General features: G+C 34.7%; 1 pseudogene across 1 annotated transcript; it reads left to right on the top strand.

The window, feature by feature from the left end:
* The first annotated feature begins 2852 nt into the window (after window positions 1–2852).
* Window positions 2853–8762, top strand: LOC145130274 (uncharacterized; annotated as a pseudogene). The gene is made up of 10 exons (XR_013717756.1): window positions 2853–3000; window positions 3098–3327; window positions 3414–3471; window positions 3566–3643; window positions 3761–3849; window positions 3931–4012; window positions 4214–4364; window positions 8242–8289; window positions 8402–8597; window positions 8681–8762. The product of XR_013717756.1 is annotated as an uncharacterized LOC145130274 (transcript).
* Window positions 8763–19528: the final 10766 nt, after the last annotated feature.

Raw genomic sequence — 19528 nt, 5'->3', positions numbered from 1 at the left:
CGAGCCCTCAGTACGAGTCTGGAATGCCTACCGGGCCCTCAGCTCGTATCTGGAATGCTCCCGAGTCCTCAGTATGAGTCTAGAATGCCTACCGGGCCCTCAGCTCATATCCGGAATGCTATCGAGCCCTCAGTACGAGTCTGGAATGCCTACCGGGCCCTCAGCTCGTATCTGGAATGCTCCCGAGACCTCAGTATGAGTCTGGAATGCCTACCGGGCCCTCAACTCATATCTGGAATACTCTAGGGTTTGTTGGCTACCGCACGGAGCAGTACATCCTCAACCCATCCCACATAACATATCAACATGTAACAGATAATGCACATACAGGTAATCAATCAATATCATAGTTAGTCCTACAGACCCACCCTCTAGCATATCAAACTAGCATGCATAACCAACTCATACTCAACATAATACAACTACTAGGATATCATATCCAATGGGCCGGCCTTGGTGCCTTAGACCCCTTAGTATAGTGAGGATAACTCACCTCGCAAATGTCGACTCGGAAGATAAAACCCAACTCTCGAATCACTTGGCACAGGCTCCACCACCCGACACCAAAGCACAATATACTCATAAGTCCTTAACCTTATAAGGTACTCCATAACTCACTAGCCAACCCCTGGTCAAAGTCAAAGTCCTCAGTCAAGGTCAACAGTCCATGTTGACCTTACTCGCCGAGTACCGAGGGCTACTCGTCGAGTTCCTTGAAACACTATCCCACTCGCCGAGTCATCGAGGTGACTCGTCGAGTTTCTCCGATTCTCGACCAAACTCTAAGTCCACCCGTCGAGTTTTCCTTTTTGCACACGACGAACACACACTCATTCATACCTTGGGAAAAACTCATCCGACTCGCCGAGTTGTTCTTCAACTCGCCGAGTCTTATGGTAATCTTCATCGGACTCGCTGAGTTGTTCATCCAACTCGTCGAGTTCACGGCCATCTTCATGTGACTCGCTGAGTCAACTATGCGACTCGTCGAGTCCCTTCAGTCCTTTAACCATGCAGACACTTCCTAAGCCATGTCAAGGCCCTAAATTGCAGATCCAGCCTCCTTAGGCATGCTTATCACGTAAAGTTGCAAACTTTACGTGCATGCAAGGCTTTAAGACCCTAAAATGGCACAACTAAGCTTGCAATGAAGTCACATACTTGAGAGGAGGCTCATACTAGGCAAAGCTGATGGCTTTATGAATCCAAAGGCCAAGGGGAGCCCAGATCTGAAGTTACAACTTCAGATCTTGGCTTAAACACAAGAATCCTTTTCTAAGCTCATGCACAAAAAGGGGTAAGAAGAGGCTGAGCTAAAGGAACAGCTTAATACCTTCCAGAGAGTGACAACTGATGATTCTCTTAGTTCCCCACAAGTTCCTAACCTTGATTTCCTTGCTTCCCCAAGTGTTTCCTTCTTCAAGGTTCCTCCTCCAAGCTTGAACACACCAAAGAACACACACACACGATTAGGGTTCTTCTGGACTCTCAATGGACTGCAAAGAGGCCATAGGAGGCTTATCATTCCTTAAATAGGGTGCAAAACCCTGAGATTTAGGGTTTCATCTGCCAGCTCCTACTCGTCGAGTCCCTTAGTGGACTCGTCGAGTAGGTCACTAAACACGCGTTCCAAACCCGCTGCTACTCGACGAGTAGGGCATTAACTAATTAACCTTTTATTTAAATCCATACCTGGAATCGGGGCGTTACATATATATATATATATATATATATATATATATATATATATATATATATATATATATATATATATATATATATATATATATATATATATAGAGGAATGATCATTTGAGAACTCAAAGTTTCCCGAGAACCCGATAACTAAATAATAACCGTTAGATTAAAATAATAGAGGGTCAGGATGCTTCGTGGCACTTTCGTAAATATCTGAAAATAAAATGGGGCGGGGGTATCTTATTAAAATAAACCAGGGACATTTAATCACGTCAACTCATATCTCTCTCTCTTTCGATCCTCTCTCTCTATCCTTCATCACACCTCCGATCTCAAATCCTGAAATGGTCGTCGAAGTGCGACAGGATGTGAGTATAGTTCATCGGAACATCTACAATGAAGCATTAGGTCGGTCGTTTTATTCTGAATCCGATCTTGACTTGTCGATTTGGAGAAGATAGTCCTATCGAATGTCCAGTTGGAGTGGAATCGGTCATCTACAATGAAGCATTAGGTCGTTAGAGAAATCTCGAGTTCATTGAATTGCTTGAAATCTATCCATTTCCGGCGAATGATTGTTCGTGATTCCGATATCGATTTATTAACCCGAACCCGTGGTCAAGAACTTAGGGTTTTGAAGCTTGATTTGTGCTCAGGGTTTTCAACAGACGGATTACTCCAAATCGGTAAGCGGTGTAACAATTTGAGAATTATGTATCTACAAGAGAGCTTAATCGTCGAAAAGGACGGCGAATGGTTACATGAGCTAGCTTTGCGTAACACAGCCATGGAATCGTTAAACTTCTACATGACAGATCTGGTTAAGTTCGATTTCAAAGATCTAGAACTCATCGCAAAAAACTGCAGCGAATCGTTACTATCAGTGAAAATCAGCGAATGCGACCTCACAGACCTTTCCGATTTCTTCAACCACGCAGTGAAATTACAAGAATTCGGCGGTGGCGCTTTCAACGATCAACCTAAAAACTACGTCGGATTGAAATTCCCTCCTCTTTTAACTTCCATGGCGTTGAGTTACATGAGCCAACCCGAAATCCCAGTAATCATCCCATTCGCTTCCCGATTAACAAAACTCGATCTTCTTTACGCTCTATTGACAATTGTATGTCATTCTTTCTCTTAATCTTCTTGTTTAGGACTGTGAAACGATTAGGGATACCTGATGAGAGGATCATTCTTATGTTAGCAGATGACATGGCTTGCAATTCCCGAAACAAATACCCTGCACAAGTTTTCAACAATGAAAACCATAGGCTTAACTTGTATGGAGATAATGTTGAGGTCAATTTTTGTGTCCAATTAATTTCTACAACCCTTTACTTATTTACATAGCTGTTTTTAGAGAAGATGTGCTGATTTTAGTACACTGTTATGTCAGGTAGACTATCGAGGCTATGAAGTGACAGTTGAGAACTTTTTGAGAGTTTTAACAGGTCGCCATGAAAATGTTGTTCCAAGATCCAAACGTCTTTTGAGTGATGAAGGAAGCCATATACTGCTATACATGACAGGACATGGAGGAGATGAGTTTCTGAAATTTCAAGACTCTGATGAACTTCAGAGTCATGATTTGGCTGATGCAGTCAAACAGATGAAAGAAAAGCGTAGGTCAGAACCCATTTTTAATGCTATCTCATCTGTCATTGGTTGTGGATCGATGACTTACTTGTTCTCTTATGTGTTCATGTTTTTAGGTTCAAGGAACTGTTGATTATGGTAGATACATGTCAAGCTGCTACCCTCTTTTCCTAGGTTTGGATCCTTTTCTTACCTAAAGCATTGAAATAATGATAACATAAATTTATTGAGAATTCTAAAACATTGTGGATATTTTCTTTATTTTCAGCTCCATTCACCTGGTGTTTTGGCTATTGGGAGTAGCATGAAAAGGGAAAACTCATATTCACATCACTTAGATTCTGATGTGAGTATTATCTGGATTCTATCAACCTCAAAATTTTGTAATTTGATATACAGGAATACTCCACAATTTCTTTTTCTTCTCTTGCTAATTCTGTAGAGATTATTGTGATACATATAGGTTGGTGTCTCTGTTGTGGATCGATTCACATTTTATACGTTAGCTTTCTTTGAGAGGCTCAATATGTATGACAATGCATCATTAATCAGGTATAAAAAATGTTGCATTTTGAAAAACCTGTTAAAGTTTTCTCGCCCTATTTGACTTCATTTTTCTTTGTTGTTTTGCAGTATGTTTGGCTCATTTAATCCAAATTTACTGCTGTCAACTGCATATTATCGAACAGATTTATACCAACAAGAATTGGAGAAGGTATGTCACTTGTAGATATATGCCATTTTTCATCACATTTCACCCTTCCTAAAAAGGGAATTTCTGTTTTTTAAGGTCTAGGCATTCATACCACTGTTTCTTTCTAGACTAAATTACAAAAGTAGTCCCTCTGGTATATTGGTTTCTATGGATATGTTGTATTATTTTCATCTGTAGTTTGATACATGTCATTTATAATAGTGTGATTTGTTTTTTTTTCTTGAACAACATGTTAGCGGCTTATTATTCTTGAAGTTGATTGTATGGAACTACAGATTATGGTGCTCTCCTTTATCACTGTGGATTTTACAAGGAATCCTTGAAATACCTACACTTATATCAGGATTCAAAGGTATACCCTACACCACCATATCAAATTGCTACAAAACCCCTTATATTTTCCCTCTTCTTTCCAAAAAAAAAAACATCTTTTCATTTGTTGACTTTTCCATGAAAGCCACTTGAGATTTTAAATAATAGCTTTTCTAGAAAGTTCATAAATCTCAAACAACTTTCATTGAAAAATCTATGGAAAGTTAACAATTTATTTAAAGCCGTTTATAGAAAATTACCAAATCTCAAATGGCGCCATATCATGGAAAACTTTTAATTATTCTTTAAGATATTTTCTGTTCCATCATTGATTTCTGATTCGGTGACCAATAAACTAATCCATTAGTATAATATATAAATGAAAATATAATTTTATTGAAGTATTTTGGTTGCAAACTTTACATATGAATTACATGTGATTCACATGTAAATCACATGTAATTTACATATGATTCACATGTAAATCACAAGTGAATCACATATGAATTACATGTGATTCACATGTAATTTATATGTGATGTAAATCACAAGTGAATCACATATGAATTACATGTGATTCACATGTAAATAACATGTAATTCACATGTGACTCACATTTTAATCACATGTAATTCATATATGATTCACTTGTGATTCACATGTAAATATGAATTACATGTGATTCACGTGTAAATCACAAGTGAATCACATATGAATTACATGTGATTCACGTTTAAATCACATATGAATTACATGTGATTCACATGTAAATAACATGTAATTCACATATGAATTACATGTGATTCACATGTAATTCACATATGATTAATTTGTGATTCACATGTAAATTACAAGTGAATTACCTATGAATTACATGTGATTCACAAGTTAATCACATATGAATTATATGTGGTTCACATGTAAATCACATTTAATTCACATATTAATCACATGTAATTCACATGTAAATCACAAGTGAATCACATATCAATTACATGTGATTCACATGTAAATCACAAGTGAATTACATATGATTCACATGTATATCACAAGTGAATTACATGTGATTCACATGTAAATCACAAATGAATCACATATGAATTACTTCTATATGCACACATGCATTTTGTGTAAGTGTTCTTCGTTAATTATTTTTTAAAATTTTCTTGTGAATTTCACATTTAAATCTTAAAAGATACAATCACATGTGAATATCACATTATATAATCACATGTGAATCTTACATGATATATATATGTGTGTGTTCTTGCATTAATCAATTTTTTTTATTTTCTTGTTGATTTTGAAGAATTTTTGGAAAATATTGAAGAGGTGAAAAGTGATAAATTGAAGAAAATATGGAAATGTTGATATGAAGAAATGATAACACTGTGAATCTTTGTAGTTTTTTTATATTTTATTTTGTATCGAATAAAATACTTGTATTATGTTTATAGATTGATTAATAAAAATGAGATTTTTTATAATTTACTTACGAATATTATAGTATAAGAAATATGCATATATGCATTTGAAAAAAAAAGCATATATGCACCTAAAACGTTGATTTTTTTGTTAAAAAAATGCAGTTTTGAAAAAAATTGCACTTTTTAAAAAAAATCGTAGTTTTTTTTTTTTTGAAAAAAATGCAGTTTTTCTGAAGAAAAAAAATACAGTTTTTTTTCGAGAAAAAATGCAGTTTTTTTTTAAAAAAATGCAGTTTTATTAAAAAAAAGTACAGTTTTTTTTTTTTTAAAAATGCAGTTTTTTTTAAAAAAAATGCAGTTTTTTTTAAAAAAAATGCAGTTTTTTTTTGAAAAAAAGATGCAGTTTTTTAAAAAATATTTTTTTCCATTTTTTTTGAAAAATTCATGTTTTTTAAAAAAAACTAAAAAATATCCATTTTTTTAAAAAATCGAAAATTATTTTAAAAAAATAAAATAAATCCGAACTTTTGAGTTATTTTGTTAATTTTTAGACATTTATATTAATATATTAAATAACACAAAAAAATTAAACATTAAATGAGATTGGTAAGATGACGATCATGTCCTTAACGAATTACTTTTAATCCAACGCTCCACTTTTAGTTCTCGGGTTCTCGGGAAACTTTGAGTTCTCAACCGATCTCAACCCTATATATATATATATATATATATATATATATATATATATATATATATATATATATATATATATATATATATATATATATATATATATATCTTGACTATATTATTAAGCATATTGTCTGTTTCTTGAAATTTAAGAGGTATACATGTTACAACATATTGTACAATATTATTAAGCTTAGACCATCCGTTATACCCACCACATACCACATATGTGGTGGGTGCCACATCGGCACCACATTCTCTACCACTAACTATGAGATACTTACCACTAAACACACCACTCCACCTCATTTTTTTATTTAAATTTAATTCAAAATACATTAAAACACAATAAAACATATTTTTTTAAATTAGTTTTTTATTCAATAAAACATATTTTTTTATAAAACATATATTTTTTTAAATTAGTTTTTTTATTTAAATTTAATTCACAAACACAATAAAACATATATTTTTTTAAAATTAGTTTTTTATTCAATAAAACAAAGATTACATTAATTTAAAACACACAACATAAAATAAAAAAAAATAATAAAAAATAAAAATGCAACCACAAAGAACTTAAACTAGTTTTAAACCGTTATTTTTAATGACTAAATTTTGGGGACTCTCTCAATTTTCGCCAAGCTTTGACGTGTTTAAACGGCGTGTGTTTCGTGTCTTCATATTGGTGCATGGCCACAACAAACGGGTCGACTTCGTCCACGTTGTTTATAACAAAATTATAAATCTCATTGAATTTAAGGCATTTTACCCTCATGTCGTGAAACTTGGAACATATTTGATCAAAATTACGACTTTGGCAATCCATTAATTTATGGAAAACGTTTCCAACTTTTACCCAAAAATTAGGAGGTATTTTTGGGTCTTTTGAAACAGCTACCCATGCTAATGCTAAGTTCTCTTCTTCATTTTCTGACCAATTCATCCTTTTAGGAGCCATTGGCTTTGAGTTTATGAAGCAAAAGAAGTGTGTGATTGTGAGAAGAAGAAAAAAGAATTGTGTGAGTAAAATGAATGAATAAGTGTGGTATTTATAGAAGTGGTTTAATGTTGTTTGAATAGTAAAATTAAAAAAAAAAGATTTTAACCCTAAATATGACCGTTACTGTGGCACCCAATCACAATTTCCGTTTGCATTCGTTGTCCCGACCACGGCTCCTCACGACCACGAACCACCACTAGCCACCGGGATGCTGTGCACAGTCGTGGTTCGTGGCCAGCTAGACCACGAACCCGTCCGTTGCAACCATACCGGACGGCCTTACAATGAAAGCATACCTCTATCTCTACATGTTGGAAACACTAAACCCTAGCATCCTCAACACAACATCTGACGCCGTCAAACCCACCCCATCTATCCACTCTCTTCTAGCTCGCTTCAGTTTCTGATGGACCTCCCGTATCACCATCCTCGCTCACTCAAATGTTCTTCCTCCTGATGATTCCTTCTAACCTGGATGATCGACGCCCTGCAACTCTACTTTTCTTTACCTTTGTTTCTTTTCTCAAAACCCCAATCGCACCTGTGTCTAATGAAGATCCAACTTTTGAAACCCTATCTAGCCACTGCCATTGCCACCCCCTCTCTTACCCCTCTTTTACCTTCTGTTATGACGAGAAACCCTATCAGTCTCCACAACCCTAACCATCTCCACATAGTCTCTGCCCTTACACCATTATTCTGATGACGAACCACACCACGATCTGACTTCATGTCTCTCTATCTCTATCAGGTGCGATTTCTTTTTTTTTTCTCTTGATCCATTTTTATCCTTTTAGCTAAAGCTTTAAGAGTTATTGCACTTTTGCAGATGGTGTCAATACAGGGTTAAAAGTCAAAGAACCCCTCCCGATGAGTCTCGTGTGTATTTACCATCTAACCCTATCAATTGCGATTAGTCTGAATTGCGATTTTTTTGTTTTTTTACTGTTGTTCCAGCCTACCAAACTACCCGAGAATTGGTAACAATGATCAGATTGTTGATGTTGATTTCAATTTTATGGGTTCTTTTGTACTCCCCGATTGGTGATTTCATATTCAACACTAAGGCATCTACGATGTGTCTCATGCGCTTTCAATCAATGGTTTGTCTTTTCTCTTTGTTGACATGTATTATTGGTCATAATTTTGCAAGGTTGGCAAGTGTTTCTCATATGCTTACGAGAAGAAGAGCTGGAATTTTAAAAGAATGATCTAATGGTTTATTGATTTTGAAAGTGGAGGAAGAGAACGAGATGATGTTTTTATGACTCAAGGCCACCAAGGAGACAATACTTCATCAATGGTTATGAGAATGTAGGGAGTGTATGAAGAGGTAAATCTGGAATTTAAGCTAAATTTGTTTACAACTACCACATATAGAAACTTGAAGGACTGTATTGCAAAAATGGAACCATCTGGTATGCTTTTTCATATTGTTCTTCCAAAATTGTTGCCCTGAAGAATGTCCATATTGGTATAATTCTTTCATTTTGTTCTTTAATCATTTACTCTATTTTCTTTTGAAAAACCATTTATTTTTGTTATGTTGATTCCCAAGTTGAAATTTTTATGTTTGCTAGGTTAAGATCACAATTTCATGCTTTCAAATTATTGGTTTCTAGAAGAAATTCTTCCCTTAAATTTTAATTTTAAGAAAAGGTTGATTATTTGATATTATGTGGCATCTTCATTCCAGATCTTGGAAAATGAACCCAGGGACTCCACTACAGAGGAGTCACAACAAGATAAGAATTTTGTTCTCTCCTGAACTTCATTCAGGTAAATTGTATTATTTACTAAAATGTATATAGTTTCTTACCAACCACCGAAGTATATATATTCAAACACAGATTCAGGGGTTTTCATCCTTTTTTATTTGTTCTCAGGTCACAGCAGACGAAACTAACATGGTTACAAGTGTAGACCTTCCAGCCTGTTGAGGAATAATAAAGTGTATTCTATTGTTTTCTTATGAATTATGCAAATAACGAATTATTCTAGGATTTTGAGATGAGTTTCATGCTAATTTCTAGGGATTTTAAGACTATATCAAAGTTTTTTTTCCAGGTTGTCGACCCAATTGGCGATTTCCTATATCGGATGACGCCACATAACAACAAATATTTTAACACATCAACACCTACAACAATCCTGGTATACTTAATTTTCTTTGTGTTCATTTCTTTGTAATTTTTGTGGAACTTTGTATGTTCGCAGCTATATAAAAGAAGTTAGTAGGACTAGGCTTTGAAATATGATATAGAAGCACTCAAGTAACTTTTGAAATTATATATTTGTATAGGTCAAGGAATTGTTCAAGGTTAGGAGGAGCAACATGTCGAAGAATAATCCAATTTTAATTCCATTCATGATGGTATTTGGAAAGTCATGTGTTAAAGGGTAAATGACGAAATTATACTAATACACATGTATTTTTTTTGCAATTCATCAGATATATTTAGTAATTAAACACTTAATCCTTTCAATTGTCGGTTTTACTGTTTTTATTGAAGGTGCATAAAAAGGAGTTTGAATGGTAGGATGAGTCTCCTAAATTGATTCTTGGGTCCTGGAGGTGTATTTAGTTTCTTAGTTGTTCATAATCTATTTGGTTTTTTGTTAAAATGATATTCCATTTAACTACTTTGTATTTCCGTAAAATAAAAACATGTGTTAGTGAGGAAAAATAATATAACTAGGCCCATTTAACCTTCCTATCAGAGTTAGGGGCAAAAAGGTCATAACATGAAAAGAAAAGCAAGACGGTTAGGATGTACATGGCAAATGCGCAAAACTTTGAAGCCAACACCAAAAAGATAATATCCATATAGATCCAAAACTCATAGCAGGTAAGGGCAGTCCCAAGGGTAAAATGGTCAAATCTTGGAACAAAGTGTTGTGTGAGAATTCTACAAAAGAGTTTGTTTTTTGTTTTTTGTAAACTTTTTCTGAGTATTTATCTCTCAAATAAAATAGATAGTTTCTCTAATACAACTTAGAGTTACTGATTCTAATTTGTTTTGCACGACTGTTACATTAAAAAACTTAACTAATATATTTGTATAAACTGTGAGTTTGAAATCTTCATGTGTACTTGAATGTTTCTGCATTGACATGTTTGCCTTTAAATTTGGTTTGCTTGTATATGTTGTCTCTTTTGAAAGAGAATTTTGATTTTTAAAGTCAAAAGGCAGTTTTCTCAATTTGGATGTGAATTGACTGGTTTTTTGTTTTTGCAACAAAGTAAATGTGTGAACTACAAAGGGGTAGTGCTACTTTTGGAAATGATCACAATTTTTATTTAGAATTATAATATGTATGAAGTGTTTGTATAGAAGGGTTAAAATGCTAAGAATAACAATGCAGGTTCATTTATTTATTTATTATAACATATATTTTTTTTTTAAATAATTCAAAATTAAAAAAAAAAACTGTCAAAAATAAATTGATAAGGTGGATTTTTTTTTTATTTATCTAGCTTCTATGGCTGCAATTTTACTTATCTTCTAATATCTTGATTTTAGAATATTTTATTGATAATTATATTGTCCGTCTTACTTGTGTACTTGATTTCAAGACCACACAAATTTGGGTAAGTATATACTTTTATTCAAACAAAGGTGATGGAGATTGTTTGGCACATGATATAAAAAGGCACCTCAATATTGAAGATTTTCAAGTAATGATGAAATAGTTAATTTCTATATTATAGCATCAAACTATCATTTACAATTACAATAATATGCCTCACTTTTGATGAAGTTATGTAAGATATTGTCAAATATTGATAAATTTATTATTGCATCAAACTATCATTTGCAATTAATGAAGGAAAGGCACCTCAAATTTGAAGATATGGAACTTTATGTTGGTGTAAAAACTATTATAATAGTATTTTCATATTTAAATGATAGAAATTTGGGCTTTCATTATTACTATTAGTGTTATAGCATTTTCATTACATGTACCTTATTATTGCGTCATTGTTGGTTTTCTTATTCTTTCAATATCAAAATTAATTTTTTGCGGTGCTCCTCTAAGTGGTTTTTGGTATCCTTATAGTAAAAGATTTTTTTGGTATCCTCATAGTAAAAGAAAATAAACTCATATAAGAATTTATGTGATACTTTAACTTGGATCACTTAGGTTGTCTTCCATTTATCAAATATGTAGATTCTAATTTAGTACATTGATATAAGTAGCAAGTACAATAATAAATTCTCAAAATGTGACTACAATAACAATATTTTCATATTTATGTTAAAAAAAATTAATTGTTATCATGTAAGTTTTTCTATTGAACTTTATGTTGGTGTAAAAACCATTACAATAGTATTTTTATATTTAAATAATAGAAATTTGGGTTTTTATTATTACTATTAGTGTTATTGTTATCATTATTATTGTAAATTTACATCTCGGTAAATATTGTTGAAGTTATGTAACATATTGTCAAATATTGATAAGTTTATTGTTTATATAAAATATACAAATAAAAAAGCTAATTTATAGCATTAAAAAGTTCAGATAATTTATAACACTGAAAAGTTTTGTGAACATGCCTCGAACAACAATAATGAATACAAGAATTTTGAGACTCACGATATTAATTTTCCAATTTCTGGCATTGTATATTAATTTTTATTATAATTATTATTATTAGGGATCGTTTGGTTTCTTCTAATGCCAATGAAGGGGAGTGATACTATATTTACATACTTTTATTGCATATTAGTGTTAGTAGCCCTATAAGTTTTGAAGATCTCGACACTATCAACAATGTCAAACACCTAACTATTTGTGCAAAAGAATTAATCTTCTCTAGAAAACTAATTTTTGAAAAAACTATTCGCACCCGTCGCTTAACGCAGGTAAACGGCTAGTGTGTGTGTGTGTGTATATATATATATATATATATATATATATATATATATATATATATATATATATATATATATATATATATATATATATATATATATATAGGGGAGCGTTCAATCGAGAACATGTATTATCATGAGAACATTTGAAAACAAATTTGGACCACATAATTTTTTTTAATTAAAATTATAAAATAATGTTCATATAAATCAAAAAATACTTACAAACAATTAAAAAAAACTCACTAACTAACACCACTCACCACCCAACCAACATCACCCACCACCACCACCCATCACTAACCACCACCACCAACCACCACCCACCACCCACAACCCATCACGACCCACGACCCACCACCCATCACGACCCACCACCCACCACCACCACCACCACCAACCACCACACGCCACCACCATCACCACCCAACCACCACCACCTGCCACCACCACTCACCTCCACCGCCTGCCACCACCACCCACAACCACTACCTACCACCCATCACCACCACCACCCATCACTACCCACCACCACCCACCACCACCACCACCACCCGCCACCACCACCCATCAATAACCACCACCAACCACCACCCACCACCACCACCCGCTACCACCACCCACATCCACCACCCGCCACCACCACCGACCACCACCACCAACCACTACCCACCACCAACCACGACCCACCACCCACGACCCACCACCACCCGCCCACCACAACCACCACCACCCACCACCACCACCACCCGTCACCACCACCCATCACTACCCACCACCACCAACCACCACCCACCACCACCTGCCACCACCACCCACCTCTACCACCCATCACCACCGCCTGCCATCACTACCTACCACACATCACCACTATCCGCCACCACCACCCATCACTACCCACCACCACCAACCACCACCCACCACCACCACCCATCACTAACCACCACCACCAACCACCACCCACCACCCACCATCCACCACCCATACAACCCACCACCACCACCAACCACCACCTACCACCCACCACCCACCACCCATACAACCCACCACCCACCACGAACCACCACCCGCCACCACCATTACCACCCAACCACCACCACCCGTCACCCACCTCCACCACACATCACCACCGCCCGTCACCACCACCAACAACCCATCACCACCACTCACCATTACCCACCACCCACCACTGCCCACCACCACCCACCACCCGCCACCCACCTCTACCACCCATCACCACCGCCCGGCACCACCACCAACAACCCATCACCACCACCCACCACCACCAACCATTACCCACCACCCATCACTACCCACCACCCACCACCACCCACCACCTACTACCCCCCACCATAACCACCACCCACCTCCACCACCACCACCAACCACTACCACCACCCCCACCAACCACCACCCCGCCACCACCACCCATCACTACCCACCACCACCCACCATCCATCACTACCCACCACCCGCCACCACCACCACCACCCACCACCTACCTATCACAACCACCACCACCCGCTACCAACATCACCATCCACCATCATCACTACCCAACCAGCACCACCCGCCACCACCACCCACACCCACCCACCACCCACCAAAACCACAACCCATCACTATCACCACAACTTGCAACCACCCACCACCACCCATCACTATCACCACCACTTGCAACCACCCACCACCACCCATTGTGAATTAAATCATATGTGATTATATATATTTAATCACATATGATTTACATGGACAATATTTGTTTTTACGTGTTGATTCGATAGTTGTTCTTGTGTATTTAATCACATGTGATTATATATATTTAATCACATATGATTCGTATGGAAAATGTTTATTCATGCGTCGATTCAGTAATTGTTCTAATATATTTAATCACATGTTAAATTGAGAAAGAAATAATGAATCTTGTCCACATAAATCACATGTGATTATATGTATTTAATCACATATGATTTATGTGGACAAGATTCATTATTTCTTTCTCAATTCAATAGTTGTACTCATGTACTTAATCATATGTAACTATATATATCAAATTGCATATGATTTATATTGATAATATTCATGAGTCAATATTTTTTCTTATGTAATTAATCATATGTGATTGTATGTATTAATCACATATGATTAATGTGGAAAAAGAAAAACTATTTAATCAAAAACGCGAAAGTGAATCTTGTATACAGAAATCATATGTGACTAAATGTACAAGAACAACTATTGAACAAGAATGTGAAAATTGATATTGTCCATACAAATCATATCTAATTAGATACATATAATCTCATGTAATTAAGCACACAAGAACAACAACAGAATCGAGAACGCGAAAATAAATATTCTCCACAAAAATTCTATGTGATTAGATACATATAATCACATGTGATTATTGTTGGATTAATGTCTAAGTCCATAACTATATTTGGTATGTACTTGACCCGACCCGGCATGGTCCATTTGGGTTGCACTTCACCGGCACAATTTATATGGATAGTCTTTTGAGAATAGTATATTTATGATTTATATTAATATATTATAAGTTCTAATATATTAATATGGAATCATATTATTTAATTAGTATTGATCAAAGATTAATTTAGAATTAATTAAGTGATCAAAAAGAACTAATTAAATATGGACTCTTATATATATGGAATGGGCCAAGTTCATTTAGATTGGGCTAAGCTTTCATGGAGCTTTTAACCCATGGATCCTATGTAAATGAAAGGTCATGGGTATTAGGGTTTACATGGATGTAACCCTAATCCTCCATAATATATAAAGGGGTCCTTGGCTCACAAAATTGGACAAGTGTGTGAAAATAAGAGTGGACCGATTTTAGTGTGCATACATATTCTCTCAAGTTCTTCCAAGGTGTTTTGGTGATTTGTGATTCCATTTGAGGCTTCCACACTATTGGGGCTAAGCTCTTAAAGCTTGAAGACATCAAGCTACATCAAAAGGTATGTTATCTAACTAGAACTTTGTAGTATAGGTGCTTCATAATATGCTAGTTAGGATGAAACCTTTGAATAGTTAATATTTGCATGTATAATAGAGAAAACATAGATCCAAGGTTTATAGGGTTGCATGTACACCATAGGAGTGTTAGAATGCTCAAATCCCAACAGTGGTATCAGAGCATGGGTTGTTTTCTGTTATATTGATGCAAATGTTTTATTTTCAAGTTGAAAAAAAAAGGAAAAAAAAAACATGACGTTTGTCAAATTTTAAGATAATTACTTGTTTTGTGAAAAACGAATTATTTGTAAAATTTGAATCATTTGTTATATGAGTTGAATTAGGTCAAATTTAGTAAAAGATAAAATGATATGATTATTTTATTAGTTTTAAAAGTTTGATCTAAATGTTTTAAGGAGTTACAAATTTTGTCATAAAATTTTGGAGCTAAAAAGTTTTTTTTAAAGTTGTGATCTTAAGGGTTTTTGAAACTTCCATAAGTTATGGATTTGAAAGTTTTTTTAAAAAAAAAAATTTGATTCAAAGTTTTTTATGGAGTTACAAAACTTGGTCTTAATGTTTTAAAGAATTCCATAACTTGTTCTTAAGTTATGAAACATGAAAAGTTTCATCATAAAACAAGTATTTAACTCCATAAGTTATGGAATCCAAAAGTTTTCAAGAGTTACAAAACTTGCCCTCAAGTTTTGGAATTTGAAAAAAGTTTTTTATGAAAAAAAAAAAGAATTGAATTCTAAAACTCTTGGGTTCATAACTTAAACAATTAATTAAATGGTTTTAATTTTGAATTTAATAATTGGAATTATGATGTTTTTATTGAATAATTCAATTAACTCTTATGGACTTTATTAATAGATAATTAAAGTGTTAAATTAAAAGAGAATTAATAATTCCATAATGACATGGTTTAAATTTAATTAAATTAAGAGTATAGTTTAATTAATAGATTAAACCACCAAGTATTTTAAATGTCTAAAATACACCCTTATACTATTATAATATTAAAAGTTTAATATATTATATGTATAAGAGCAAGTCGTCTTACCATTAGTAGGCCTCATTCACGAAGCCGGTCTATAAGGGGGGTATAAGGTTACTGCCTATAAAATGGCAGTTTAATGGGTGTCCACTCTCACCCACCGCTTCGTTGACCGGTGGAGGGTCGTTAGCCGAACAGGTAGGAAAAGGATTATAATTCTCCCTTCATTATAAGTATAATGATAAATACTAAGTAATTAAACACTTATAAATTCCCAATATTAGTTACTTAGGAAAATGTGAATAAGGTGCTAATCCATGAAATTACACTTTGCACTTTGTTTAAGCTGTTAGTGGAGCGTGTGTGGTTAACCGGCACACTAACCTGGACTTAACAAGGTAGGCAAAGGGTAACTTAATGTTTATCATAGTATCGTTGGAGCGTGTGTGGTTAACCGACACATCGATTGAGGGGTAAATATTAAGGGTACCAAGTATATTTGCATGGTTACTTCACACCTTGTTTTGTGATCCTCGGCATCCCAGTCACAAAACCTGAAGGGCACACTCGAGATTGAAACATGCCATTGAAAAGTTCAATGAATCTCAAAAGAATCTAGGAGTTTCAAAACCAATTAAAACCTAATAATACATTTCGTTTATCTTGGTGGAAATTGGTGAATCGTCATTCACCTACCTTCAAATATTTTATAGCTTGGATTACGACATCCCTCTTCCAAGTTATAAAATAGTTTGTTGGTTCCTAGCCTTAATATATCATATTGGGTGTTATATTAAGGACTTAAATCAACTTTACGTGAATTTCTCCCATTGTTGATGTCTGGTTTAGACAACAATGATCTTCCCAAACCAAGCTTTCCTAATGAATATGACTTCCCGAGTTTGGCTCATGGAAGTCATACTTCTCTTCCTCCACCTCCTCCAATTATTCTCCCTAACCCACAAGTTCAAGATCACTCAAGCCCTAATGGCAAGCAAGGTCTATGTGTGATCACATCTTAGAGATGAAGTCACATATTGACAAGCCGGGAGAGTTGGGTGTCAAAGTCTTGAGAAAGTTGGATGTTCAATCACTTTCTAAGTCACATAGTGAGTTCCTTTGGGACTACTATGAAACAGACTATGACATGAACCTTAATGATCATATCTATTTGCTTGGTGCTGCTGAATCAGCAATGATTTGGAACGATAGTAAAGCAAATTTGATTAGAAGATCAACTTCCCAAAAACTTTATGGACAGTGACAATGGTGACACTGGAAATCCAGAAAAAGCATTCTCTTCCCAATGGAAAGGGATTGGCCATAGTCAACTCGGTTGACCAAATGGTAAAGAGAAAGGCTAAGTCTGAGATAGTCCCATTACCAAAGGGTCCATATGTTTATTTTGCCAAAGGAAGGGGCGTTGATTGCAAAGCTGCCAAATTTACCTAAGGATGTTAAAGTCAATAAGTTTGACTCTACATCAGGTAGAGCCCATTATCTAACTCTGTTAAATTCTATTCTGAGATCCTCATTACATGATGTGACTGGGTCACATGTTGATGTTTTAAGAATCAAAGAATAGAGAGAAATCTTAAAGGAAGTATATGCTGATTCTGATCGCGAAGGTGGATTTCGATCGCATCAGAATTTTGAGCAGTTGCTTAAGAAGTTATGATATATTGCTAAGGAATAGATAACAACAATTTTCCATGTGGATTGTAAGGATAAGTTTTTCCGCAAAGTTTTAAAATAAAAGAAAATTGTTTAATTTTGTTTATTTGAAGTATCCTTACAATGACATTTGTGAAAAATTGTTGCTTATATGATTCCACTGACAACAATATTGGAAAATGGATTTGATTCTTTCATTTGTGGTAGTGTCTAAATTTACCAAATCAGGAAAGTTCCTCATCGCCCAAGTTTCAATTGGACCGAAACTTGGAATCATGCAAGTTGAATAGTATGATGAATGAGAACTTTCAAGCATTGGAAAATCAAGACTAATTACTTGTTCACATGGATGTGTGAGTCAAGTGAAGGACTAAAGGGATCGAGTACACATTCTTGTGCACTGGTCATGTCCACCACAAAGCTCGTTAAGACTATTTGATTTACTAAAGTTTAGTAAATATGGTTATACTTACAAGTTTAAGTATAATTCTGAAACATTGGAAAAGTCTCAATGTATGGCAGAACGAATGGGAAGAATCAAATTAGGCAGAAAGATAAAAGTTTCTCAAATCTGAAAAGATGGGAGAGTACTTTAGTATCATGTTTGTGATCATCTTAATGATTTAGAAATCATATCACTATTAGTCCTCTAAAGGTCATCTTAGTGCATTCTTATGACTAAGAAGAGGAGTCATGAATTGTTGAAATGGTTAGATCAGGAAGATGAGTCATACTTCGTTCCAAAACAATTCTTAGAGTCATACTCCAAGATTGTAACTTGAGTGACATATCTTAAAGAAAGGTTTAAAACACTTGTCAAATGTAAGAGTAAAAGTATCCTACTCTTGTACATTTGAAATTGGTAAGTTGTGATGTTTTGGGTAAAACAAAGACCAACTAAGGCCAATTGTGTGAAGTGTTTGTCTTCATAAAGAATCTGCACTATCTCTTGAATATTTGGCAAGATAGTCTTATATGTCAAGAGGACAGTGGGAGTCTTAAAGATCCTAAAAAGAATTTCAAGAACTAATCAAGAATAAAACCTGAGGTTCTTCACTAGCACACGACTTGAGGTTTATAACCTATCGTGTTGACATATTTTGTGCCCATTCCAGTTAAAGGTGGTTTTGCATAGGAGTTCTGAAAGTTCTCAATGTTGGGTTTTGAGCATTCTAACACTTCCTAAGTGTACATGCAACCCTATTAAACCTTGGATCTATGTTTGTCTAAGATACATGCAAAATATTATTTTCCAAGGTTTATAACCTATCTAGCATGGCATGGGGTACTTTTAACCATAAAAGAACTAGATGAATTACATACCTTTTGTTGATTATTGATTCCTTGGAGTTTGAGAGCCAAGCACCAATAATGTGAATGCCTCAAATGGAAATCACAAATCACCACAAACTTGGAAAATGTATGAGAGAGTATACTAACTCTTGATTTTGGCCACCACACTTACACACACATTAGTGTCTTTTTCATGCAACATAAGCTTGTTTATATAGTGTACATGGTTAGGGTGAAACCCTAATAACCCATGTC

Source organism: Lactuca virosa, chromosome 8 (genome assembly GCF_052849685.1).
Source record: "Lactuca virosa cultivar CGN04683 chromosome 8, Lactuca_virosa_CGN04683_v6, whole genome shotgun sequence".
In the NCBI taxonomy this organism is placed as follows: Eukaryota; Viridiplantae; Streptophyta; class Magnoliopsida; order Asterales; family Asteraceae; genus Lactuca; species Lactuca virosa.
The sequence above is the reverse complement of the archived record's forward strand: the minus strand, read 5'-3'. Positions and strand labels throughout refer to the sequence as shown.